At 38.6% G+C, this 27387-nt stretch overlaps 1 protein-coding gene across 15 annotated transcripts in view; it reads right to left on the bottom strand.

The window, feature by feature from the left end:
* Positions 1-26933, bottom strand: part of MTMR3 (myotubularin related protein 3) — a 141186-nt gene extending 114253 nt beyond the window's left edge. For 7 of the 15 annotated variants that reach the window (XM_038575610.1, XM_038575608.1, XM_038575607.1 and 4 more), the window contains exon 1: positions 26734-26932. The gene's annotated coding sequence lies outside the window, so the exon portion shown is untranslated. Of the gene's footprint in view, positions 1-26394; positions 26532-26733 lie in introns of those variants that run through there. The other 8 variants (XM_038575614.1, XM_038575612.1, XM_038575613.1 and 5 more) reach the window with 4 other exon arrangements.
* Positions 26934-27387: the final 454 nt, after the last annotated feature.

Below are 27387 nucleotides of genomic sequence, written 5' to 3'. Positions count from 1 at the left end.
CACCCACAAGAATGGCTAAAATTAAGAGAAAGACTGACAATACCAAGTGTTAACAAAGATGCTAAGCTCCTGGAATTCTCATACACTGCTGGTGGGAATGCGAAGCAGTATAGCCTCTTGCTAAAATAGTCTGGCAGTTTTTTATAAAGTTATAAGCATCTGTTTACTATACAATCCTGCAATTTCCCCTCCCTAGGTATTTAACCTAGAGAAATGAAAACATACACCCATACAAAGACCCTTGTGCACATATTCATAGCAGCTTTATCATAACAGCCAAAAACTAGAAACCCAAATATCCATCCACTAGTGAATAAAGAAATTGTGAATATCCAGTGAAATACTACTTAGCAATTTAATAGAACCTACTACTACTTTCAATAACAGGGATGAATCTCAAAGCATCAGGTTAAGTGAAAGAGGGCAGACACAAAAAAGTACACACTATATAATTCTATATATATGACTTTTTTTTTAAGATTTTATTTATTTATTCATGAGAGACAGAGAGAAAGGTAGAGACATAGGCAGAAGGAGAAGCAGGCTCCTCCCAGGGAGCCTGATGAGGGACTCCATCCCGATACCGGAACTCCAGGATCATGTTCTCAGCCAAAAGCAGACGCTCAATCACTGAACCACCCAGGCGTCCCTATTTATGACATTTTAGACAAAAAGGCAAAACTATGGTTACAGAAAGTGATCAGTAACTGCCAGACATAGGAATGGGAGAAGGGAAGTGACCATGAAAAGCACAAGGGGTTCCCTTTTTGAGGTGACAAATAAGGGTGTTTTTATGACCTTTTACATTTATAAAAACTCAATTATATAAAGGAGTGAATTTTATTTTGTGCAAATTATGCCTCAAAATGGCTAATTTTTTCCCCATTTGACAGCCAAAAAAAAAAAAAAATCAGAAATATACAAATGTGCTCTGAGTAAAGCAAATATTTTTCCTAAATCCTAGTTAGAGGTAAGTACCCTTAATAACTAATAGGACCATGTTTGAGGATCCAGACCATTTCACTGAAATCTAAACTCAGAATGTACGCTTTAGAAATGACCAAGAGATCTTATAACTAAGTCCCTTCTGATGGAGCTCCATGAACTGCATTTAACCCTCAGTGAAGTCTTAAAGGAAGTTTCAAGTTACACAGGGCAAGCCAGCTAAAACAGATTAAACTAAAAGTTGGGTAGTACAGCACAGACATCTCAAATACTTGGCTTACCATGTTCTTGCCAGTGGTCAAGTTTATTTTGGGACTGGAATATTTTAAAGTTCTTCATGTTCATTGCAGCTCCTACCCATTAATCCCATTAATCAAAGGTTTCCAAAACAACAATTCTGAAAGAAAGTTTCGAGTACTCACATTTCATTCTCACCTAATGTGTTACATGCAAGCAATTAGGGTCACATTACAAAAGAACCAAATTCTGCAACACAAACATAATGCCAACAGCTTATTTAAAAGCAAGACAGGAAAGCTCCTCTAGATACCTCATCAACCACATCAACCTTACTATAACTTCTTTGTGAGGAAACTACTAAAGGGGATATTTAATCAGCGAAATGATTATTACAATTTGACTTCCTATCTCTCTGTTCTTCTACTTATTATGGTTTTAATCTCTTTAAAGGAAACTTCTACACTGTATAAGTATTAGTGGCTGGAAAAGAATACTGATCCATTCTCTATCCATTATAAACACATTTCCCTCTGAAAATGGAAAAATACTTATCTTTATTCCACTATGGGCTAAGTTTATCTATGTATATTAAGCATTTACCATGAGACTGAAGTCCAAACTATCTTTTTAAATGCTTAGAAAGTGAAAGTCACTGTATAAACAGTATTAGACTAATACTAGATATATTAGTCAGATATAGTCAGAACTCTCAATTGTTAAGTGAAAGAAATCCAAGCTAACAAAATCAGAACTGACTGGCTCACAGGATACCAAAACAAAGAATGAACTTCAGGCAGTAGGGCCTCAAAGGCTCAGTGCTACCAGATCCATCCCTTTATCTCATGCTCCCCTTTACTCATTTGGCCTCATTCTCTCCCACTGTAGACCAATCTCCTGCCTCCTGCTAGCTTCCTAGCTTCACAAGCCCAGAAGAAAATTAACAGCATGCTCCTATCATCTGTTTATCAATACCAGTCAAGTATGCCTTTTGGCCCTTTGGGTCAAATGCCAATCACTACTCCTGAGGAACAGATAAGAAATTGGCCAGGCCTGCTACACATGTTCAACCTTAAGATACCAGAAAATGAGGACTAAGATATCTTGCTGAATAAATTTAAAAGCAATGACTATCTATAAATTATTCTGACTCCATGAATTAAATGCAAGATCTCAAAAAACAAAAACAATGAATACCCTATTTATTTTGCTAGTGTGTGTGTGTGTGTGTGTGTGTATAAAATAAAGTGTTGGGGGAGTCCCTGATGTCTAAAAAATTTATTTAAGAACACAAACTAAGAATAATTCTCCAAATATAATCCAAAAGATAAGGAAAAAAAAAAAAAAGAAATCTAACCCTTGGAATGGACCCACTGACCTAAAGTTACAGGAAAGTCCTATGACGGGGGAAAAAGGAAAAGTTCAATTTAATGGGCTTACATATGATAGTTTACCAAGAAACAAAGCGATTTTATTTTAAAATTTACTCAGTGATGGCACAAATCTGAAACTAAAGGATAACACGAGACCCATACTGGGGCAATCATAATCACCATGCAATGGCTAAGATGAATACAACACTAGAGCTAAATCTCTGCAGAAATGGAAAGGAATCTCAAATTTTCTGGCATATCTAAGTTTTAAATTACTTTGTTTCGAGGTTAATCATTTCAAAAGAATTGAGTGTTACAAATAAAACCCAGAAGTCCCAAAATCTTTGCTGATTCATCACTCAGTTTAACTGACACAGTTTGCTACCAACTAGTTTTATCTTTCCAGTACTTCCAGTCCCATGCAAGCTGGTTTTGTTCTACATAACTGCATGTACACTGAGAATTCAATTCAAACAATGACCTACATTTAGTAGTATCTGGGTACCTCTAAGACACAGAAAAGAGTTCACTTTCTACTAATTTCTTATCTTTCAAAGCTCAACCTGAGGGAATAAAGTAATATTATTTTTCAACAAGTAGCAAATTCATAGCTTTTTATGATAAAGAATTAAATACAAATGTTTATTATTCCTTAAGACAAAATTCATTTAGATCCTGAGTCATAATACCTCTGAAAAAAACTACAAAAAAAGAGAACTGTGAGCAGTGGGGAGAAGCCAAGGCTCTTATCTATAATAACTGTAATAGCCAACACAACATAGTGCACTTAAAACATCCCTACAAGGTACTATCCCATTTTACAAAGGGGAAACTAAGGCACAAAGAGCTAAAAGGAACTTGTAACTTGTCCAAGTCATAAAGCTAATAAATACTTTACACATTCAAGTTTAAACCATGTAAGAAACTAAGTAGGACTAGCACATATAAGGCCAACTCAAAAAGAAAATGGCCAATGTCAAAATATTCCATTCCAAAAAGGCAGAAAAGCAGCATAAACTAAGAGAAACTAAGTTTGGGTTTTTTTTTTCCTCTCAGTGTCATGAAACAAAATCTATATCACGGGGGATAAAATATCTAATATTCTCAAACTATACAAAAATATCACAAAGTAACATATTTATTTAAGAAAAAACACTTTAAGGGGCACCAGGCTGGCTCAGCCTGAAGAGCACGCGACTCTTGATCTCAGGGTCATGAGTTCCAGCCCCATGCTGGTATAAAGACTACTTTAAAAAAATAAATTTTAAAAAAGAAAGAAAAAGAAAGGGCACTTTTAACTTTTGAGAGGCACATTCTGGAGAAAAATCATGAAATGACAGCATTTTGAATATCAGTTTTTCATTCCTAAATATTTACATTTGAAAGAATGTAGCAAATTCTTCGAAGCAATCTTTCATAATATTCCATAGGAAAGTACCAGGTGCAACAATTCTTACTGAAAAACAGAATGTACTACAATAATCAAAAATGGGTCGATCTATCACCATGGCATATTCACTTAGCTTTATCTCTGAAAAATATTTTCAGATTATTAAGGTGTTTTCTTATCTGAGAGACAAGTCTCAAGAATGTGAAAAGTACATACTGCTATTTCCACAAAGTCCACAATTAAGTGATCTTTGGTAGTGATTACAGAAGATTAATCTGTCACCTAGAAAAATTTAAGGCTTTGAAATTGGATTTAGAAATGGAGCTGCAATCATTCTAACACACAAAAACAATCAGAATTGGTACTTATTTCACAATTCTAAAGCCAAGACTACCTTTATACTATTTTTACTCCTAAAATGTGCGATGCTAGTAAGCAAAAAGGGTCTATTCCTCAAAACTGAATGGCTTCTGGTCTTGCTTTGGTTTCTTCTGGTCTGTTCAAGTAGGAAACAGTAGCTACAGTGTCTGACATGAACATGATACTTGTGCTTACCAATGAGCTAAGTATATTCCCTGAGCTCTAGAAAACTGATACGGCATTGAGCTCCTTGAGTTAACCCTTTGTCACTACAAGACTATTTTCAACCAGGACCAAAAAGGAAATGCCACTGCAACACCACAAAGGTCACCACTATTCTGATGCCTCACCTGGTTTCCTGTCCCCACGTTATACAAGATTGTTAGGAAAAAAATCTTACTTGCATCCTTCTACTTAAGGCCTTCCTACCATTATCCCCAGGAGTACAAGCAAGATTTCTTGGCTGCCTTTCACTGATGTAATCACAGCATGAAGCTTTGAAATAGGACCCTGGGATAGGCCATTCCCTTCAAAGTGTCTATCATTACTCCTTGGTGAGTCAGCTTCTGGGCTGCTGCCAAAGTGCTTTTTGTTGAGTTAATCATGAAACCATATTTCTGTAGAGTTGATATGGTGGCCAAAATACAATTTCAAAAGAGTCCCTCAAAGTGTTTATCAAAGAAAGAACATAGATACATATCCAAGCAAGCTACTCACATGTTTTTTAAGAGAAGGGATGAGTAATACAAAGGAGTTTTCACAGAATCATACTAAAAAAAAAAAAAAAAAATTCTCTTACATGCTAGGGTCCAAAAATGTCCTATAAAATCTCCTAACATTTTAAAGTAGAATTTATGCAAATAGGTACACTTAAAAGTTTTTATCCCCTTGAGGAAGGAAAAGTCATCTTATCTTTTACATATCAGGTAAATGAGCTGAAGAATTTTCAAGTTAATAAAACCGAGATACCCAAGAATTCTCTAAAGATCCATCAAATATTTCTGAAGGGAAAAAAATCTATTCCACTCTATTTAGAGGAACCCATTAATTTAAAAAAATGTGTAATTTTTAGTTTTGAGAGGGTAAAATACTGTTGGCAATAAAGGAATAGTATATGCAGTACAACTAAACAGTTCCACAGAGCAAGAATGGGAAACCTCCTACCTCTGAGGAAAAAATAGTTGGACAATAATAATACTCACTTCCAGGATATACAAAGTAAGATAAATAGTCATGTATGATTTTCTTTAGAAAACACCAAAATTTTTCCTATGAACTTTAAAAACTGACATGAGAGCGAATGTTCAGAATGAATCTACTTGTAAGATGCCCAGAACTCCTTTCAAGTTTGTCAGTAAAAGGATACATAATGATTCTTTTTAAAAAAAGCTAATATATACAGATTCACAAGTTTAAGAGACTTATCATTTTAAAACACACTCATGCAGAATTTTAGTGTATAAATTTAAAACATGCACCCATAAAAAAACCATAAAAGTTGCCTTAATAGCCACAGGAGAAAAGATCTAAGTATACAATAATAATTGCAAAATCAGGGGTGCCCAGACAGCGTAGACAACTGAGCATTTGTCTCTTGGTTTCAGCTCAATCTGTGATCTCAGTCCTGGGATCGAGCCCTAAGTTGGGCTCTGTGCCCAGCGCAGAGTCTGTTTGGTATTCTCCTCCTATCCCCTTCTACTCTTCTCCCCCTGCACTCCCTCTAAATAAATCTTTAGGGAACCCTGGGTGGTGCAGCGGTTTGGCGCCTGCCTTTGGCCCAGGGCGCGATCCTGGAGACCCAGGATCGAATCCCACATCGGGCTCCCGATGCACGGAGCCTGCTTCTCCCTCTGCCTATGTCTCTGCCTCTCTCTCTCTGTGTGTGCTCTGTGTGACTATCATAAATAAATAAAAATTTTAATAAATAAATAAATAAATAAATAAATAAATCTTTAAAAAATAATAATTGCAAATTCAAAAACACTAATATATAAAATATATAATTTATATAGCATTATTAGAGTAAAGGCAAGATATCCCCTCCCAATGTAGTAAATTCATACAACCTAGAATGCTTGAAAGAACATTACCTTATACCAAGGAAGTATCTTATCTACATACAAGGACCCAAGCAACAAAAGGCATAATCCTGTAATTTACACTTCAGAATTCCCTACCCGTTAAGATTTTTACATACATGGTAAAAGATCTCAAGAAATATTCACTAATTATTATTTTAAGGAGATGTATTTCCCTTTTATACTAGGATACATGTTGAATATCTGTATTATCCTATGTAACCACTAAAAATGGAAAATGTATGGTAAGCTTCCTACTGCTTATGTAACAAAGCTCTAAGAACCATATGTAATGGAGGACAGACAACAACTTGGTGTTGTTTAAATCTTAGTGCAGGGCAGCCCAGGTGGCCCAGCGGTTTAGCACCGCCTTCCGCTGAGGGCCTGATCCTGGGGACCAGGGATTGAGTCCCACGTCGGGCTCCCTGCATGGAGCCCTCTGCCTGTATCTCTGCCTCTCTCTCCTCTCTGTGTATTCTTATGAATAAATAAATAAATAAATAGAAATCAATCAATCAATCAATCTTAGTGCAAAATAAATTTCCCATACATCATCTGTGATGGTGATTAAAAAATTTACCTCCAGCACTGATAGTCCTCCCCAGCCCTGTCCTACAGCTCTAACTGCCTAACTAACCTATTTGTACTTAATGTCCAATTGTTTCTGTGCTTAAAGCAAGACACACTGCAACACTCCCCATATTTCTGTCAAAATTAATTGCCCATGCTACTTATTCTTCTGGGCTCTATCTAAATCTATCATCTATCTTTGTCTTACATTTATCCTCTTTCAACTCTAACACTGAACCCTGTGAAAAGAGGCAGTATTGTTACTGCTATAGTAACAGTAGCAACAATTGCAACTAGCATATATAGAATTCTTACTATTGACTAGCTATGGTTATAAGCACTTGCTAAATCCTCATAAAAGCACCAAGTATCAGTGTCCTCATTTTAAAATTGAGAAATTTGAGGCACAAAAAAGGAATTTGCCTAAGATCAAAGAGAGGTACTAGTGGTGGCACCACAATTCAAACTCAAGCCTGAAAAAAAAAAAAACTCAAGCCTGAGCTCTTATTCACCATTCACCATGCTAAACTGCAACAGTGCAAAGAGCATCCAGCTTGATGTTGGAAGATCAGAGTTTAGTTCAACTATTCACTAGCAGTGCAATTTCAGACAAATCCTGACAGCTATGAAGCACAATTTATTCACTTGTAAAGTGTAACAATACAGTTTGTCCTGCCTACCTCACAAATAACAGCAAAATTAAGTCCTCTGCAGGGTCAGAATTGAAAGCTCAAAACATTAACTTCCAAAAATTGCCTATAATCTCTTTTCTGAGGTAAAAAGGTCCCATCTCTCTTTTGGTCTCATATTGCAAGGAAAAGAAAGTTCACTACTTAGTAACAAAGAGAATAATTTAATTCAAGAAACTAATCAACCATAAGCCACAAAATATAAGTTTTCTATCTTGTTCACATGAAACCATAACTATCAATATTACTACTTCCAGTCATCTTGGGAGAGGGGAGGAGATGGAGTAGGAACTCTAGCAAACATGTTCTACTTATAAACTTTTCATAACCAATTCATAACCATTCTGCTACTTAGAGGAACAAAAAAAACAAAGTCAAGGATTCACAATTCAAGACCACAAAATATGAAATAATGCAATAAGGAGTTTTATAAGTAAATTTATAATATAGAAGTAAATTTACCCACTAAGTATGTCTGCCTACTTCCTTAAAGAAAAATCTAATGATTTTTTACAAGATTATTTATATAACAATATAAATATATAATATATATTTACAAGATTATTTATATAACAATTCTCATTCCAGAGTGGGCTTTCTTGGGGATGAAGTTTAGCAATTTACAATGTTCTGCAAAAATTATAAGCTTCTTCAGGTTCCAGGGTAAAGTTACAAAAGTTCTGGCAATTTTTTTTTTAAACCATTAAAATTAAATACATGGGATAGAGTGCCTGGGTGACTCAGTCCAACTCTTAATTTTGGCTCAGGTCATCATCTCAGGGTTGTGAGATGGAGACCTGCTTTGCACTCTGCACTGGATGTGGAGTCTGCTTAATATTCTCTCACTCCCTCTTCCTCAGCCCCTCCCCACCTAAAAAAAAAAGAACACATGGGCATGGGGCACTTTGCTGGCTTAGTCAGTGGAGTATATGACTCTTGATCTTGGGGTTTTAAATTTGAGCCCCACATTGGGTATAAAGATTACTTAAAAATGAAATCTTAAAAAAAAAAAAAAAATGGGCATATATGTGTGCATGTGTATGCAAATGCTTTTATAGCAGTTTTTTGTGGTCACCAAAAACTGGTAACAATCCAAATGAGTAATGAATAAACTTTGGTACACCCATACAATGAAATGCAGCTCAGCAATAAAAATTACTCATACACAAAATACGAATATGTCAAAGTGCCCTGTATTAAAAGAAGCCAGTCTCAAAAAGCTACATACTGCATTCCAGTATGGATTCCATTTATACAGAATTCTTTTTTTAGATTTTTAATTTATTCATTTGAGAGAGAGAGACAGACAGAGAAACCACAAGCAGAGAGAGAGGCAAAGGGAGAAGGAGAAACAGACTCCCCATTGAGCAGGGAGCCCAATGCAGGGCTCAATCCCAGGACGGGGAAATCTGAAGGCAACCTGAGCCAAAGGCAAACACTAAATCATCTGAGCCACTCAGGTGCCGCTATATGGAATTCTTTGAAAAGACAAAACTATAATGACAAAACAGATCAGTACTTGTCAGAGACTGGAAGTAGGGGAACAGATGGACTAGAAATGGCCACAAGAAAATTTTTTTGAGGTGATGGACTATTCTGTATCTCCATCACTGTGATCATATGTATTTACAAAACTTGCAGAACTGTACTCAAAGGGCATGTTTTCGTTTTATTCTATGTAAATTACACCTTAGTTGTAAAATTTTTCTAAAACATAGAGATGATAGAATCTTAATTACTCCTTTGAAAACAGGACCAGATGCTGCTTAAACAACCAAAGCAAGTACACTAAACCTTGCTATATCTGCTTCCAGTTTGAAAAATCCCTTCCATCAATATTTTTGCCTAGAAATTGAAACAATATCTGTAGCTATAAACTCCCTTAGAATTAAATATATATATATATATATATATATATATATATGTGTGTGTTTTATAAGGGTGCCTGGCTGGCTCAGTCGGTAGAGAATGTTGACTCTTCCAAAAAAAAAAAAAAAGAATGCTGACTCTTCAACTTGGGATGGTGAGTTCAAGCCCAACGCGATGGGGGTAGAGTTTTTATACACATACACACACACTCTTAAGAAAACTACCTACCATTTACATCCTAGTAGTGTTAAAGCTTTTTTGTCAAGGAGGGAATAAAACCCAAGCAATAAATATTAACATCAAAGATACACACATATCAATCTTTTCCAGAATGATGGTCACAACAAATGAGTTTCCTCTCCTAATTTTGGTTCAAAAAAACAAAATTTCGTTTCAAATTACCTGCAAGAGATTACTGTAAGATCTTAACATTTGCCTAAAATATTTAAGTGCTTTCACCTAACTAGGCAGTACAACAAAATGGCTAAGAACTCAGGCTCAACAATGGGATGCCTGGGTGGCTCAGAGGTTGAGCATCTGCCTTTGGCTCAGGGTGTGATCCTACCCACGTCAGGCTCCTACATGGATCCTGCTTCTCCCTCTGCCTGTGTCTTAGCCTCTCTCTCTGTCTCTCTCATGAATAAATGAATAAAAATCTTAAAAAAAAAAAAACTCAGGCTTAACAACTCAACTACTCGGGCAAGTTATTTAACCTAATCTTGCCTCAATTTTCTCATCAGTAAAATAAGAATAATTATACCTGCATCTGGGAATAATTCTAGACAATTAAATGAATTGATATACATGTAACCATTTAGAACAGTGCCTAAGATACTTAAGTAAGCCTCAGCAAGTTTCAAGCTAACATAAATGAATGATAATCACCTGCTGTGTGTCCTTAGATAAGTCATTTTACCTTTGTATATCACAATTCTGCCTTGTAAGGTAACAAACCTAAATACAATGCCCCAAACATCTGTGTAGTTATACTATTCTATGTTCCTATAATTTTGCCTGAACTGCACCAAGTCAACTTGCAAATAATGTTAAGTATTATGCCTGTTAGGGACACCTGAGTGGCTCATCGGTTGAGCTTCTCTTCTGCCTTCCGCTCAGGGAATGATCCTAGTTCTGGGATTGAGTCCTGCGTCGGGCTCACTACAGGTAGCCTGCTTCTCCCTCGGGCTCACTACAGGTAGCCTGCTTCTCCCTCTGCCTCTCTTCTATGTCCTGCCTCTCTGTGTCTCTCATGAATAAATAAATAAATCTTAAAAAAAATAGGGATCCCTGGGTGGCGCAGCGGTTTAGCGCCTGCCTTTGGCCCAGGGCGCGATCCTGGAGACCCGGGATCGAATCCCACATCGGGCTCCCGGTGCATGGAGCCTGCTTCTCCCTCTGCCTGTGTCTCTGCCTCTCTCTCTCTCTCTGTGACTATCATAAATAAATAAAAAATTTAAAAAAAAAAAAGTATTACATCTGTTATACAGAAAAATCTGAGGCCCAAATAAATTAAATGAGTTGCCCAAAAGAGGCAGTAAGATGAAGGCAGAACCAAGACAAGGATCTGCTGCTGTGAAATTTCTCAAAACTTTGTTCTCTCCAAATATTTTAGCCCTCCATCAACTCCTTCCCTTCTGATAAATATAAATATGACATCAAAAAAAAAAAAAAAACATTTTAAATTCATTTTAAACATTTTAATTCATTTTAAAAATCCATTAAGCTATACACTTGTTTGTTCACTCCTCTGTGTGTTTTATACCATAACTGAAAAAGGTAAAGGGTGCCTGGGTGGCTCAGTCAAGTATAGGGGCATCTGTGTGGCTCACTGGTTGAGCGTCCGCCTTTGGCCCAGGTTGTGATCCCTTGGGTCCTGGGATTAAGTCTTGCATTAGGCACCCTGCAGGGAGCCTGCTTCTCCTCTGCCTAGGTCTCTGTGTCTCTCATGAATAATAAAATCTTTAAAAAATAAGAAAATTAAAGTCAAGTATAAGTGGTATTCCTTCTTTACCCAACGAGATTTCTATTTTTTTTTTTTTTGCTTGAAAACTGAATTAAGTTTTTATTTCAAGTGCACTCTTTAAAACCCACCACCTATTTCATCTATTCCCCCACCCACCACCTCTATCAGGGGGTTATCAACCATCAATTTGCTCTATATAGTTAAAGTCCCCAATGAAATTTCTAAGATAGACATTTTCAGTTACTTTTAGTTGGAGATAACAGAGACCCAAAATGTCTCAATAAACATTATTCTTTGACCAGTAAAATTTGAACTGCAACTTTTTTTAAGACAGGAAAAAAAATCCTGAAGAGATTTCAGGTCATAACGATCTTAAAATTACATTCTTTAATGTCGCTTTTATACATTGAAAAGAGTTATCAATTATTACCAACACTGAACACAAAAAATTAAAATGTAAAAATCTGGTTTGTACTAGAATGTCTAATTCTGACACTGTTTTGATAGCACTGCAACAAAATGTTTAGATAACTAAATGTATCTGTTTTATCCTGAGATCTCTTCCTACTGCTTAATCTACATCTGTTTCACTGAGTTCATAATCTGTGCTATCAACATGACAGCCACTAGCCATTTATGGCTATCTAATTTGTCAACTATACTTCAGTTTAAAAAAGGAAATTTAAATTAACTTAATTTTTTTTTAATTTAGTTCCTTGGTCAAACTAGCCAAATTTCGAATGCTCATTATGTACTGGACAGTGCAGATATCGAACGTCAGAAGGATCATCAGAGGAAGTTCTAATGACCATCATCACTTGTTCTATATATGCAATCTCATCTCTCACTCATCTCTAGCCCTTTACTATGCTAAAATTAATCTAAGAAAATGATAATCAATGATTAGCATGGATCACCATATCCAATTATTTCCTCAGCCTTTATCTTCCCTCATTTCACTGAAACTTAACTGATTATCACTTAATTTGGAAATCCTCTCTTCTCCTCTGCTTCCACTATGCCTCATTAACCTAATTTTAACAGTTTTCATTTTTTCTTCTCATACCCCCCCAAATGTGATATTTAATCTCTGGCTCTTCTAGATTCAAGATCTCATCCAGATGAGCCTACCTACCTTTCTTACCAGCTTAAATTCTCTATCTCCAAGCTCCTGCAGGACATTTTTACCTGTATATCCCCTGACCTCAATGTTAAATGTGTGGAAGATTTCATTTTAGTCCTTTTCCAAAACCAGCTCCTCCTCCCAATTCCACATTTCTGTACTATCACTATTCACCAAGGCCCAAAACCCATCAACCTTGAATCACTGCTGCTTACCTCCAATTCAACTAGTTCACAAATGTTTTTCTACTTCCTTTATGGTGTCAACTAGCAATCTTCTACCTTAATCTAGCCACCTGAATTACCACCTGGCCACCACCTTAATTCAGGTCCTTATTAACTAACTGTGTGTACAGTACAGATTCTTCACTATTTTCCAATCTTCTCCTGCTCCCAATTATTCAACTACCACCAGACACATCTTTCTCAAAATTGCCTTTGATCTCAAAAGCCCAAAAGGGCTTGGAGTAAAAGAATATTCAAACACCTTAATGATTTGATTTCAACAATCTGTAGCCAACATACTTTAGAAACTTGTCTTTGAATCCTCTATCTTCTATTCTGTCCTAGCTTACAAAACCAAAACCATTCCCCAAACATTGATTTATGTGCCTTACTTATATAAAGCTGTGACTCTTCCTCAAGTCTACTTTACAATTTTTTAAGTAGGCTCTATGCCCCATATATGATTTGAACTCACAACTCTGAGATCAAGAGTCGCATACTCTACATATTGAGCTGGCCAGGCTCCCCTCTACCATGCCAATATATTCGTTTCTCTATTAGGATACTAAGAGTGCCTGGGTGGCTCAGTCAGTGAAACATATACCTTCAGCTCAGGTCATGATCCCAGGGTCCTGGGATAGAGCCCTATATCAGGCTCTCTGCTCAACAAGGAGCCTGCTTCTCTCTCTCCCTCTGCCTGCCGCTCCACATGCTTGTGTGCGCGTGTTCTCTCTTTCTCATTCTGTCAAATAAAATTTTTTTTTAAAAGTTTATATATGGGGGATCCCTGGGTGGCGCAGCGGTTTGGCGCCTGCCTTTGGCCCAGGGGGCGATCCTGGAGACCCGGGATCGAATCCCACATCGGGCTCCCGGTGCATGGAGCCTGCTTCTCCCTCTGCCTGTGTCTCTGCCTCTCTCTCTCTCTCTCTCTCTCTGTGTGTGTGTCTATCATAAATAAAAAAAAAAAGAAAATTAAAAAAAAGAAAAGTTTATATATTAGGAAACTATCCATCTTAGGATCTCATACATAACACCCATTTTGAACAAACCTAAATGAACAGACCAGGAATAAGAAAGTTACAAATACTACATATTGGTTTAGCTTTAATATAAAAGCATCTATAATTCATGAAATTCTATTCCCCAAGAGTTCATTTTGCAGAACTTTTTTTTTTTTTTTTAAGATTTTATTTATGTATTCATGAGAGACACAGAGAGAAAGGCAGAGGAGCAGGGAGCCTTATGGGGGACTCGATCCCAGGATCACGACCTGAGCCAAAGGCAGATGCTCAACCACTGAGCCACTCAGGCATCCCATGCGGAACTGTTTCGGTAGAAGTAATCCTACCATTGTTCAAAAGTATAAAGTAGAAAACTATCCATTATAGACAGCACTTTTGAGGATCATAGAAAAGGCCAAAAAAAAAAAAAAAATCCCTAGATGCCAATTAGTAAGGGACTAGAATAAGTGTAGTGTCTCTCAAGTTTAAAAAAAAAAAAACACATAGGGGGCTGGCTCAGTTGGTGCAGCATTTGACTCTTGATCTTAGGGTCATAACCTTGAGCCCCATACTGGGTACAGAGATTACTTAAACTTAAAAAGAAAAAAATTTTAACTATACAGTCCTTAAAAATGGGTATATCCACATTTTGTGATAGGGTAAGATGTAATACACCATTATTGTGAGGAAAAAAGCAAATTGTAGATCACCCTGTACAGTTTGATCCTATTAGAGGGAAATGTTTAAATTTATATATTATTTGAAAACAACTATCTATAAATAGGGGACTCAAATTTTTCTGTTCACACAAACAAATACTATATAACTATTAAAGCAAATGAAGTAAATACATATATATTGATTCAGATAAATTTCAAGCTTTTCAAACTGCAATATATATATACTTATGTACCACATGTATCTGAAACACGTAATACTACAAGGTAAGTACATCTACAGGAAGATCATAAGAGCATGGGCTAAGATAAGTAACCTCTGAGTAATGGAAGCAGGATCTAGGAGAAGAGCAAAAGGGACTCCAGTTGTATAATATTTAAGTTTTAAAAACAAACATAAACGTACCTTTCAGGAAATCTAACAATGTCAACATATATTAAATCTAAATCAACATCTATTAAGTACATGACATTTGTTAAATTATTCTCTATATTTTTCTGAATTTTTGAAATATCTAAATTTTACTTTTAAAAAAGGAAACATGGTATGGAATTTAGGAAAAGAGAAGGGGCTTTGTAGACTTCTATAGGGTATTTTCTTTTCACAAGCTTGATATTCTTTACTATAAAACTTCTAAGTAAAAATCCCCATAAACTTATAGTACTTAAATTTATTACCTTGATTGCTCTTCAACTTTAAACTTATTCTTAAAATATATACATATAAAGGGTAGATAATTACAAATGCCTTACCCTAGAAATACAAAATTTAATGTGCAGGGGGGAAAAAACCACAAACTGACAGGCTCTATCTAATCACTTAAACTCTAAAAGATACATTGCATAGATCTTCCTAAAATATCACCAGATTAGTACATAAATTACAGTGGCTCAACTCCCAGCCGTAATTTAACACCAAACCCCAATGAGACTATACTGTCATAATTTTTATCTAAATATCCTCCAATTCAAATTACATGTATAAAAGCCTATCACCTCTGAATGCTGTAATCCCACTTGATATTTAAAATACACACACAGCTATAGAACTTACTCAAGTCCACATGGCAAGTCAGCAGGAGAATTGGGAAATTCAGGCCGAGAAAAAGTGTTTAGAGTTCACAGAATCTGATTTTTCTTTTCAAGGCATCAGTCATAATTCTCAATCAGCTCATCAGGAAGAAGAAAATTAGATGGAGGTCTTCTGGTGTTTAAATATGATCAAAGCTCAGTCTCAGTGGAGTTTACAATGAGAAAGTTCAAATTACCTTGCTTGCACCATTTCTCCCCTACCACTTCCTACAACTGCCACTCTGCTTAGAACGGGAGCCACTTAACTATCCAGTGATGACTATGACTTAAACGCTCCTAAGACACCCAATGAAAACTAAAGACATCAAAATGTACTCTAAAATAGCAATTTTTCCTAATAAGAGTAATGCATGCTCATACAAAATTGGAAAACTACAGAAGAATACGAAGCAGAAAAGTTACACTATTCCACCAGCCAGAAATCAATCATTATTAATATTTCTATTCCTGTCTTTCTAGGGTCTCTTTCATAAAAGTCTATTAGTTCACTTACTAAACAGGATTTTAAGTACAGCAGAAAAAGAACAATACTAGTTCTTTTGAAGACTAATTTTCCTCAGTGTTTTCTAAGGCAAAACCATGTATGTACACATGGAACTGGAGAGAAGGAGACAAATGAGAGAACTCTTACGTGCTCCTTTTCATTCACCCCATGGCAACCAGAGTCTGTATTTCAAGAACCATTGTATACCCAAAAACTAATGTTTCCTTCTTAAGTAGTAGCAGCCTACTACATCTCTCTCTCTCTCTCTCACACACACACACACACACACACACCTATCTTGGCAGTAGGAGAAACATATGTAGTAAAAGGAATTAAATCAAGACTGATTTTTTGTTTGTTTCCTTAAAATTACCCTTAGGAGAAGGTAAAATAACTGAAAGCATGAAAAAAAAATTTTTTTTAAATCTGAAAGGCTGATGTAAAATTAATGATCTCTCCCACAAAAAATATTCTCTGTGCACATCAGATGAAAGAACAATGTAACTACAGAAAAAATGTAACTATTAGTTTTACAACACTATAACTTATTTATTATATGCTTAAATAAATATGTAAGAGTTTTAAACAGTCCAGGGATATTGATACCTTACTCTGTACCAGGTAGTACATAAGTGCTGGGAAGTAAGGGAGAACAGCCATCAGTACCTACCTTCTGCAGGGCTTAGGCACCTCTCTAAATATGGTATCTAACACTAGACATGTAGCCTCAAAAGAACAGAAATCACACCACTCATTAAATTATGCTCTCAAGGGATGCCTGCGTGGCTCACTGGCTAGGCATCTGCCTTCAGCCCAGAGCATTAATCCTGGAGACCCAGGATCGAGTCCCACATCGGGCTCCCTGCATGGAGCTTGCTTCTCTCTCTGCCTGTGTCTCTGCCTCTGTGTGTCTCTCATGAATAAATAATTAAATCTTAAGAAAAAAATATGCTCTCAAATCCTTGAGGGTTTAAGAAGATATACGTAAAATCACATTATAAATCATGCTATGTAAGGTAAAAAGAAAACACTGTACACAGCAACCACCTTCAACATAAATTATCTCATTTAACTGACAAAAATAATAATCACAAATAGATCTTTCATAATCTCGAAGACCTCAGTATTATCTGTCTCTGACAATGAACCATATGAAATAACTGAAATTAAGTTCCCCAGGATGGGAAGAGAAAGAGACCCATCTTTCTAATACAAAAAGCACCATTTCCTGATTTCATAATTTACGGTGAGGGGTGGGGGCAGGAATAAATCAAAAGCAATGTATTCAAACTTAATTTAAAAAGTTACTTTTTAATCTAAGATTCATCATGGAAAGTTTCAGCCCAATAAAGCATTTTTTAAAAGTTAGAGATTCAGGCTCTTCCAAATGGAGTTAGAATGACAGGTTAATTGTGGTACTCTGCAAGCAAAGGAAAGTAAGTAGCAATTATTCATCCCTTCCCTTAGTCTCCAGGCTCTTAGAAAGCAGGGATGTTATAACCAAACCACTTTCCATAAAGCACAGACTTATTAAAATATATTCTACACAGTATCATATCTAAGCAAGAACAGAGAAATCTCTATTTTAGGAGAAATAGATTACTTACATAGTTTCTAAGAGAAACAGACTGTTTCCTATCCCATAATTTTTTCCTTTTCAAATTCAGCCACCTCAATGATAACAAACGGTATCAAACTGACACTTTGAACAAGGTTTATATGTTTGCCTTTTTGCAGATAGGACTCCCAAAAGCATGGCACACTTTATAGACCATCATAATCCAACTAGACTGGACCATTTACAGAACCAGGGGAAATGCCCCAAAATAATTATAAATAATGGCCCAACATTAAATCTTACAAGTCTAAAGCAGAGATATCCAAAGTAAAATATACCTCAGGAAGCACTCAAAATGCTCCAATGGGGTAAAGAAGAAAACTATTTGAACTTTATTTTTAATTCTTATCCTTGTTAAATTTCTTTGTTTATATAAGGTACATAATAACTAGTTACTATATTGTTTGTAAATTAAATATTTAAGAGTGAGGATTAATGCTAAAACTTTTTTACCACTGAGATGATCAAAAATTTTAGAAACCACTAGCTTAATGTATTATCACCGCACTCTCATTTTTACCGCCACTTCCAGTTAAACTGTAGAAGCTAAGACCTGATGCTGAAAAAAGGAAAACTATTCCCAAATTATTTTAAAGTCCCATCAACAAAAAATAATAAATCACTAGCAAGACCATGCAGACCTGAACACTAATATGTTGTTTGTGGGACTTTTTTTTTTAAGATTTATTTTTTTTAGATAGCGAGCAATAATGAGCAGAGGGAGGGACAGAGGGAGAGGCCAACTCCCCACTGAGCAGGGAGCCTGCTATAGGGCTGGATCTCAGGACCCTGAGATCATGATCTGAGCCAAAGGCAGACACTTAACAGACTGAGCCACTCAAGTGCTTTTATTTTTAAAGATTTTACTTATTTATTCATGAAAGACACAGAGATATATAGGCAGAGGGAGAAGCAGGCTCCTTGCAGGGAGCCAGATGTGGAACTAAATTCTGAGAACTCTGGGATCACAACCTGCGCCGAAGGCAAACGCTCAACCACTGAGCCACCCAGGCGTCCCTAAAGATTTATTTATCCATTTTAGAGAGAGACAGAAAACACATGAGAGAGAGCACAAATATCAAGGGGCAGGGAGAGGGAAAGAGAATCTCAAACAGACCCAGAGCCAAGCACAGAGCCAGATGCGGGGCTGGATCTCACCATCCTGAGATGATGACCTGAGCCCAAACCAAGAGTTCAACACTCAATGGAATGCGCTACCCAGGCACCCCTGTTGGAGAGACTTTAAAATAGACATTTCTTCTACAGGATATCTTGAGTATGTTCAAATTTAAAACTCTGGATGCCTGGGTGGCTCAGTGGTTGAGCATCTGCCTTTGGCTCAAGGTCGTGATCCCGGGGTCCTGAGATCAAGTTCTCCAGCAGGCTCTCCACAGGGAGCTTCTCCCTCTGCCTATGTCTCTGCCTCTCTGTCTCTCATGAATGAAAAAATAAAATCTTTAAAAAGTCCAAAGGAGTTCAGGACAGCACTGTTTTAAGAGAAAAATTGAAAATGTCAATTAATAGAGAATTGTTGTAAATTACGTATCCACATCACAACACTAAATAACCATTAACGGTACATCAATTTGACATGGAAAGTTGTTCTTTTTGAAGTATTTGGTAGATAATATATAAGAAAAAAGGATAATACCAAAAATCACATCTAAGTAGGACCATGCGTTATCTCTATTCTGCTGAGTAATCTCAATCTTGTTTTTTGTAGGGTTCACACACACACACACACACACACACACACACACAGAGTATGTACTTGTAGCTTTCACAATCAGAAATAACAATTTCGGGATCCCTGGGTGGCGCAGCGGTTTGGCGCCTGCCTTTGGCCCAGGGCGCGATCCTGGAGACCCAGAATCGAATCCCATCGGGCTCCCGGTGCATGGAGCCTGCTTCTCCCTCTGCCTGTGTCTCTGCCTCTCTCTCTCTGTCTGTGACTATCATAAAAAAAAAAAAAAAAAAGGTTTATAAAAAAAAAAAAGAAATAACAATTTCATTTTGAAATTAAAAATCAGACTAAGTTAAAATTCTTTCTTATTGCCCTGTAGTACTTCAGGAACTTCTTTATAAGCACTACTTTGCCCCATGTGATTTATGGAGTCAGTCTACATAATTTACAATTAGATTTATCTTCTAGAGAAATGATAGGTATAGAACAAAAAAAAAAAAAAAACAATTACCTTAATTTTAAATTAGCCATTTTATTTTTATACCAATTCTTGCCAAATATGTTAGGATTTATCAATATACCAATAATTCCTTATAGTTTGCCAGCTTATCAATGAATAATTTAAAGAACTAAATGAGTTTATATAGTTCTCTTCTGGAACTAAGCTCCATAAAGGCATTAGCTACTGGGGTGCCTGGCTGGCTCAGTCAGTAAAGCATGCAACTCTTGATCTCCAGGTTGTGAGTTCAAGCCCCACATTAGGTGTAGAGATTACTTCAAAATAAAATCTTAAAAGAAAAAAATTAAAAGCATTAGCTACTGAAGAAGTAAACTCAGAACCCAGAGAATAATCATTCTAAGTACTGTGTGAAGACACAAATCGGCACAAAACAGATTCAGGCCTGGACAAATCCAAGTTGGGGTTTTCAAGTAGTGAGCACCAAGACAATACCCCTGTAGCTACCAAGTAGTCCATTTAAGGGAAAAAAGTGCTTAAGAATATTAGCATATTTATGTCTTGCTGGGATGCCTGGGTGGTTCAGCGATTGAGCATCTTCGGCTCAGGTCGTGATCCCAGAGTCCTGGGATCGAGTCCCACAAGGGGCTCCCCTCAGGGAGTCTGCTTTCTCCCTCTGCCTGTGTCTCTGCCTCTCTCTGTGTGTCTCTCATAAATAAATAAATTAAATATTTTTTAAAAAGTTAAAAAAAAATTATCTCTTACCTTGGTTCATCAAATCAACAATTTATAACAGAGCAATGAGGTATTTTACCCTTAACAGAAATAACTTTAATTTAACCCAACTTCACAATTTCCTTGTAGTTTTTCGTTTTATACCTTACTATCTTAGTCATCCTAACTGCAAAGCCCAGATATCATATCCCTAATCAATTACTTCAAAGTTTTACAACGCAAGAAAAAATATATATTTTATGTTATAACCCAGTACATAAGCATATAAAAGAGACTTCTCAAATCAATACTTTTACCATTTGCAATATACTGATATTATTTATCTCTTTTAATGTTTTAAAATCACCACACTGTTAACTTTGCCCTATGATGTTGCCACTTGGCATTTAGAAAACTTAGCCCTAAACTTCACACATAATGTACTAACCTCCTTCCACCACATTCCACCTTCTACCACCACTCCAACATGATAAAATGGGTAAAATCTAGCAAATCTATTTCAAGTGCAAAATGTGAGACATCCCTGACACCTCTCTGAAGTTCCTGCTGCATTGTGACAACTCCTTGTTGTTGTTTTTTAATATTTAAGTACTCTCTGCACCCAACGTGGGGCCCAAATTCACTGCCCCAAGATTAAGAGTTTCACGCTCTTCTGCTGACCCAGCCGGGTGCCCCTGTGACTATTCCTATTGGCAGACAGGATGTAAGTGCTGAAAGGTTTCTCCAGACGGAGTATGGAAGTAGTAATCTTTTTTGTTGCCTTATTAGTGACATTAGTAAATTCTGCACTTGACAACATGAAGTAGGTTTACCACTGCTCCACAAGCCAACTCTTCTAAGAAAATAAAATAGGATTCTAATACAGTCATATTCTTACATTTTAGATTGCTTTTCATACATACCATTCCATTTGAGCCACCCTGACAAACTGAAATAAAAATAGTTATTCTTCCTTTTATTAATGAGAGAATTGAAGCTCAGAAGGATTATGTGGCTTGCCAGAAATAACACAACTAACAAGGAACACAACTTAAGCTTGAACCCAGGACTTCCCTGTCTACCCATTCTCATGCTACAATTTTCATTTTGAACATCTGAGATAAATATGAACATGATGTTGATATTAAGTTTCTAGGTATGAGGGACACCTGGCTGGCTCAGTCAGTATAGCATGCCACTCAATACCTAGGATCTTGGGATCCCTGGGTGGCTCAGCGGTTTAGCGCCTGCCTTTGGCCCAGGGCGCGATCCTGGAGTCCCAGGATCAAGTCTGGCGTCGGGCTCCCAACATGGAGCCTGCTTCTCCCTCCTCCTGTGTCTCTGCCTCTCTCTCTATGTCTATCATAAATAAATAAATAAATCTTTTAAAAAAATACCTAGGATCATGAGTTTACACCAAGTAAACTCACATTCAGTGTAGATTTTACCTAATAAACATACATTTTATATATAAATATAAAATTTAAATATAGAAACTAAAATATATTTTTTAAATATATATTTTAGTTTCTAGATAAAAAAATGAAAATGAGGGTAGCCTGGGTGGTTTAGCCGTCTAGAGCGGCCTTCAGCCCAGGGCGTGATCCTGGAGACCCCGGATCGAGTCCCACGTCAGGTTCCCTACATGGATCCTGCTTCTCTCTCTGACTATGTCTCTGCCTCTCTCTCTCTCTCTCTCTCTGTCTCTCGTGAATAAATAAATAAAATATTTTAAAAAATTAAAATTAAAGCATTCTATCAATATTGGTATCAAAATAAAAATTAAAAAACAGCAATGTTAATTTTGGTAGCCTCTAAAATTATTAGGAATTCTAGTTCAACCCAGTATGGATTTGATCTCATACTATGTCTTAAGTGAATGTTTCACTGATTATAAAATTACTATAAATTCACCATAGAAAATTACAGAATTGGGGGCAGCCTGGGTGGCTCAGCTGTTTAGTGCCACCTTCAGCCCAGGGCATGATCCTAGAGACCCAGGATCGAGTCCCAGGTCAGGCTCCCTGCATGGAGCCTGCGTCTCCCTCTGCCTGTGTCTCTGCCTCTCTCTCTGTGTCTCTCATGAATTAAAAAAAAAAATTACAGAATTGGGTGGTCTGTAAGAAACAACTAGGCACATAAATTACACAAACTTCCCTAAACCATTCTTAATCTTGTGGCTTCACACTAAATTATGAAGTTCCTTATGTGAAATTCATTTGATTTCAACACTAAGTGAATTACAACAGTGTAAGCATGTGTTTCTGCATAATACTTGCAACATGCACTCAATTTCCAGAGCACTTTTGGACAATGTCTAAAATCTATAAGCTACGAGTAGAACCCAAAAATGTTCAGGGCTTTTTTTTTTTTCTTTTTAAGATTTTATTTATTTACTTATGAGAGACAGAGAGAGACGGCCGACACATGGGCAGAGGGAGAAATAGGCTCCATGCATAGAGCCCAACATGCAACTTGATCCTAGATCCCAGGACTCTGGGATCACGCCCTGAGCCTAAGGCAGACCTTCAACCGCTGAGCCACCCAGGCATCCCTTCAGGGCTTTTTTTAATTAAAAAGGTGCATCTACCTACATAAGATGAATACTGAATAACATAATTACAAATTGTTGAAGATTTGCAGAGGGGCGTCTGGCTGGCTCTGTCAGTAGAGCACGTGACTTTTGATCTTGGGACTGGGAGTTCAGCCCCATGTTGAGTATAGAGCTTACTTTAAAAAAATAAAAATATATTTCTTAAAAAAAAAAAAAAAAAAAAAAGACATGCAGAATCAGGCTGAAGAAACCTGAGTTCAACAAGTACAGGCCTTTAATTTTATACATCAGAAAACAGGTCCAGAGAAGAAACATTCCTAACAGCAGTGACATAGTCAATTAACACAGAATCCGGGATCCCTGGGTGGCGCAGCGGTTTGGCGCCTGCCTTTGGCCCGGGGCGCGATCCTGGAGACCCGGGATCGAGTCCCACGTCGGGCTCCCTGCATGGAGCCTGCTTCTCCCTCTGCCTGTGTCTCTGCCTCTCTGTCTCTCTGTGTGTGACTATCATGAATAAATAAATAAAATCTTTAAAAAAATAAAAAATAAAAAATAAATTAACACAGAATCCCTGCCAATTGACAGTTTCCCATCATTCTAAACATGTCTGCATCTAACAAAAAGTCACTAAAAAGGTCCACTACACCCAAAAAAAGACACATTCAAGACCCAAAAACTGGGAGATAGTTTACAATGACAGTGGGGGGGGGGGGGGTAGGAGAAAAGCCTCTATTTTGTAAAGATTTTATTTTTAAATAATCTCTATATCGAACATGGAGCTCAAACTTACAACCTTGAGATCAAGAGTCACATACTCTACCAACTAAGCCAACCAAGAGCCCCTAGGAATACAGAACCTCTTGAAGGAATCCCAAACTTCTAAACTACCGGGGTCTTTAAGCCAATGCGAGGTATCAAGTAGCTTTTTTATTTTAAGATTTGATTTGAGAGAGAGGGTATGCACATGCATGCGAGCATAAGCAGAGAGAGGGACAGGGGAACAAGCAGACTCCCTCCTGAGTAGGGAGCCCTATGTGGAGCTGATCCCAGGACCATGAGATCATGACCTGAGCCAAAGTCAGACGCTCAACCAATTGAGCCACCCAGGCACCCCCTAAAGTAGCTTTTAATAACTTCTATAATATCTTTTATTAATAATTTTTAATAAAGTTATCAACCACATTTTTCTTCACAACTCAATACTACCCATTTGCTCAAAAAATACCTGAGAGCACAGTATATGCTGTGGAAACTGTGCTAGACACTGGAGATACCAAGAAAACTGGAGATCCAAGAAAACAAAACAGCCTCTGGCTCTCAAACTGGACAACTGGATACATTTTTCTAAAATACTACTTCATGGTTTGACAGGGTATTTACCAAACTCCTTCACTACTCTACATAACTATAATATTTTCTGCCAATTCTTCTAAACTTGCAACAAACCTTACCACACTCCCGGTGCAACATGAGTATTTCTTGGGTAATTCACCATTCCACTTTACCACAGAAGGTGTTAACCAGAACTACAACAGATTTAAAAACTGACTTTACCACTCCTCATGGCCTGGGGCAAATTTCAAGAACTTTTCACAATCCACAATAACCTTCCTGGTGCACAACCCTCATTTCAAATGACTGCTAACCCACCCACCCTACCCTCACTTTTACTAGAAATCTGAGTCAGATGGTTTAGGAGCAAGCATAATGTTGATATGAAGCACCTACCATGGACCCCTTTGTGAGCCAGAAGTAGACTTTTTGCCTCTCCCTCTCTTTTTCTTTCCTCTAGATCCTCTTATATATCTCTAGGTATACGTCCAGTCAAGCAGCATCTAATTTTATCAAATGTGTTCCCAAAGACTTGCACAAATAACTTCTAACAACAAATCTAATTCCTCTACCTAAATCCATTATTTTCTAAGAGATGCTCAATTTTCAGTTTTAAATTTCTCAGGCTTCCCCTTCTTCTCTACCTCTCAAATTCTTAAAGCTCTATAAAGAATTAAAAGCATTCTCAGAAGTCATAATTAATGGGAACCTTATGGAATACCAAGGGTGACCTAAAGCTGACTTTCACAGGTTCACAGACCTGGCTGACCAGAATCATTCAGGGAACTTCGTAAGAATGGATTCCCAGGCCCCACCCTTAGAGATTTTAATTCACCAGATCCTTCTACATGAAGCTCAGGAATCAGCATTTAAGGCAGTCCATACTATTTCTCATGACTGTATTTAGGTAACCACTGAATTAAAGAACTTGGCCTACAAGTTGAGAAACATGGGTTCTCCTATGACTTGCTATTAACTACAAATGGGGCTGCACCACTCTGCTGGTCACTTGAACTGCTCTGGGTCACCTGAAAATGAGGGAGTTAAGTAATTAGAGCTGAAAGAGGCCTTCATAGGCAGCCAATCTAAAATCCTAGAACTCTCCAAATTCAGTTTAGTATACTACACTGGGCTTACACAAAACTGTATCACTCTGTAAGCTCTTCCACCCACTCAAGTCAAAGACCCTAGAAGGGAAGACTTTTTGCGTGTCACCAACCACCTTACTTGTGTCTTCCAGCAAAAATAACACAGACCATGCTTCTGGCTCTACAGAAACAGCCTTTAATCTAAAAAGGAGAAAGTCCCGGTCACCTCTCCAGGTACAAATCACAAACGTCTTACATAAAAAATCATCTCGTGTAATTCAACCCAAGCCTTCGATAGCATCACTGTCCACACTGTGAGAAAAGAAGTTGAACCTCAACTACAAGAGTGCACACATTTTTTTCGTTGTGAAAAATTAGACTCTGTCAGATAAACAAAGCGGGTGTCAAGATATTAAATCAGTCGAAAATTTAGGCCTCTGACTGGAGAAGACACTTGAACATCAACAGCTAACTGAACATCAAGTACAAAACTCAAACGAGATTATCAGGCCCCAAAGAAGTTTATTAAAGTGCCCATAAAATTGACCCCATTTTTTCGAGGTAAGTTTTCCAGCCCAAAGTACAAGCAACAAAATTATCGCAGGGGTCCTAAGCGGCACAATTTCCACCTAGGAAATCCTTTTTCGCGGAGCTGTTTGACCAGCGTCCCCTGCTCTTAACCGCCTCGGAACCATCCTTCCCACCCAAGTACTACCAGGTCAGGAGGATGCCCTGCTGCAGAGTCGGCCACTCCTCCTTCCCACAAGTCCCGGGCCCGCACCGCTCGCCCCGGAGGCTCTGCTGGCCCCCGACCTCCGGCCTCTCGCCACAGACCCGGTCGGGAGCGAGGGGCGGGGGGGGTGCTCACTCACCTCCCGGGGTGCGCGGGCACTTCTCCGGACGCTCCAGGGGCGGCACTTCACACCCCTCTCCCCACGGGCCCATCCCTGCCAGGTCCCCGGGATGGCCGCCCGGGACCCCGCCTCCCCCGCGCCGAGGGTCGGGGCCGAGCCCAGCCGCTGCGCTCCCACTCCCCACGCCTCCCCCTGGCGGCCGCGGCCGCCGCCCAGGACACCCTTCCCCAGGCCACGCCGTCCCCAGCCCCCCGCGGGCCGCCTCCTCCTCAGAGGGTGACAGCCGCTGCGCCGCGGCCGAGGCCGGCCCCTCCTCCGGCCCCTCCTCACCCCGGGAGGAGGGGGGGACGTTCTTACCGGGCGGCAGGACATGGCGAGGCTCGCCACGGCACGGCCTCCTCCGCCACCCCACTAGGCTCCCAGCCAGGGCCGGCGGGGGGCAGCGCCTGAGCCGCTGGAGCGTCTCGTCCGGCTGCTCCTCCGCTGCCACCGCCGCCTTCTCACAACCACAACAACATGGCGGCAGCGGCCACACAGAGCGCGCCCCCGACGCCGAGCCGGGCCGCGAGCGGGAGCGCGCGCGCACGCTCGGGCCCTCAGTCCGCGGTCGCGGAGCAGGAGGCAGGCGGGCAGGCAGGCGCTGGCGGGGCAGAGGCGGGGCCGGGCCGACGGCCACGCCCCAGCTGGTGGGCGGGGCCGCGCGGCGGCTGAACGCCCTCCGCGGGAAAGGCTGGCCCCAGCTCAGGTGGAGAAGGGATTCGGCGCTGGGTGGGAAGTGGGCCGAGAAAACCAACGGCGGTCCTAAGATCAGGGGGAGGCAACTTTTCCCTTCCCTATAGCCCTGGGCAAGACAAAGCCTCACACAACCAGTAAAATACTTATGGTGAGCATGAAACTAATCTAATATAACACATAGAGGTATGGTGAGCTCGAGGCTCTCGGAATACAATTTCAAACTGCTTCGGCTGAAGAACTTGAGTTTTCAAACACTGAAACAAAAATTGTATCCTA

Source organism: Canis lupus, chromosome 26 (genome assembly GCF_011100685.1).
Source record: "Canis lupus familiaris isolate Mischka breed German Shepherd chromosome 26, alternate assembly UU_Cfam_GSD_1.0, whole genome shotgun sequence".
In the NCBI taxonomy this organism is placed as follows: domain Eukaryota; kingdom Metazoa; phylum Chordata; class Mammalia; order Carnivora; family Canidae; genus Canis; species Canis lupus.
Note: the sequence above shows the minus strand (reverse complement) of the source record. Positions and strands in the feature narration are given on the sequence as shown.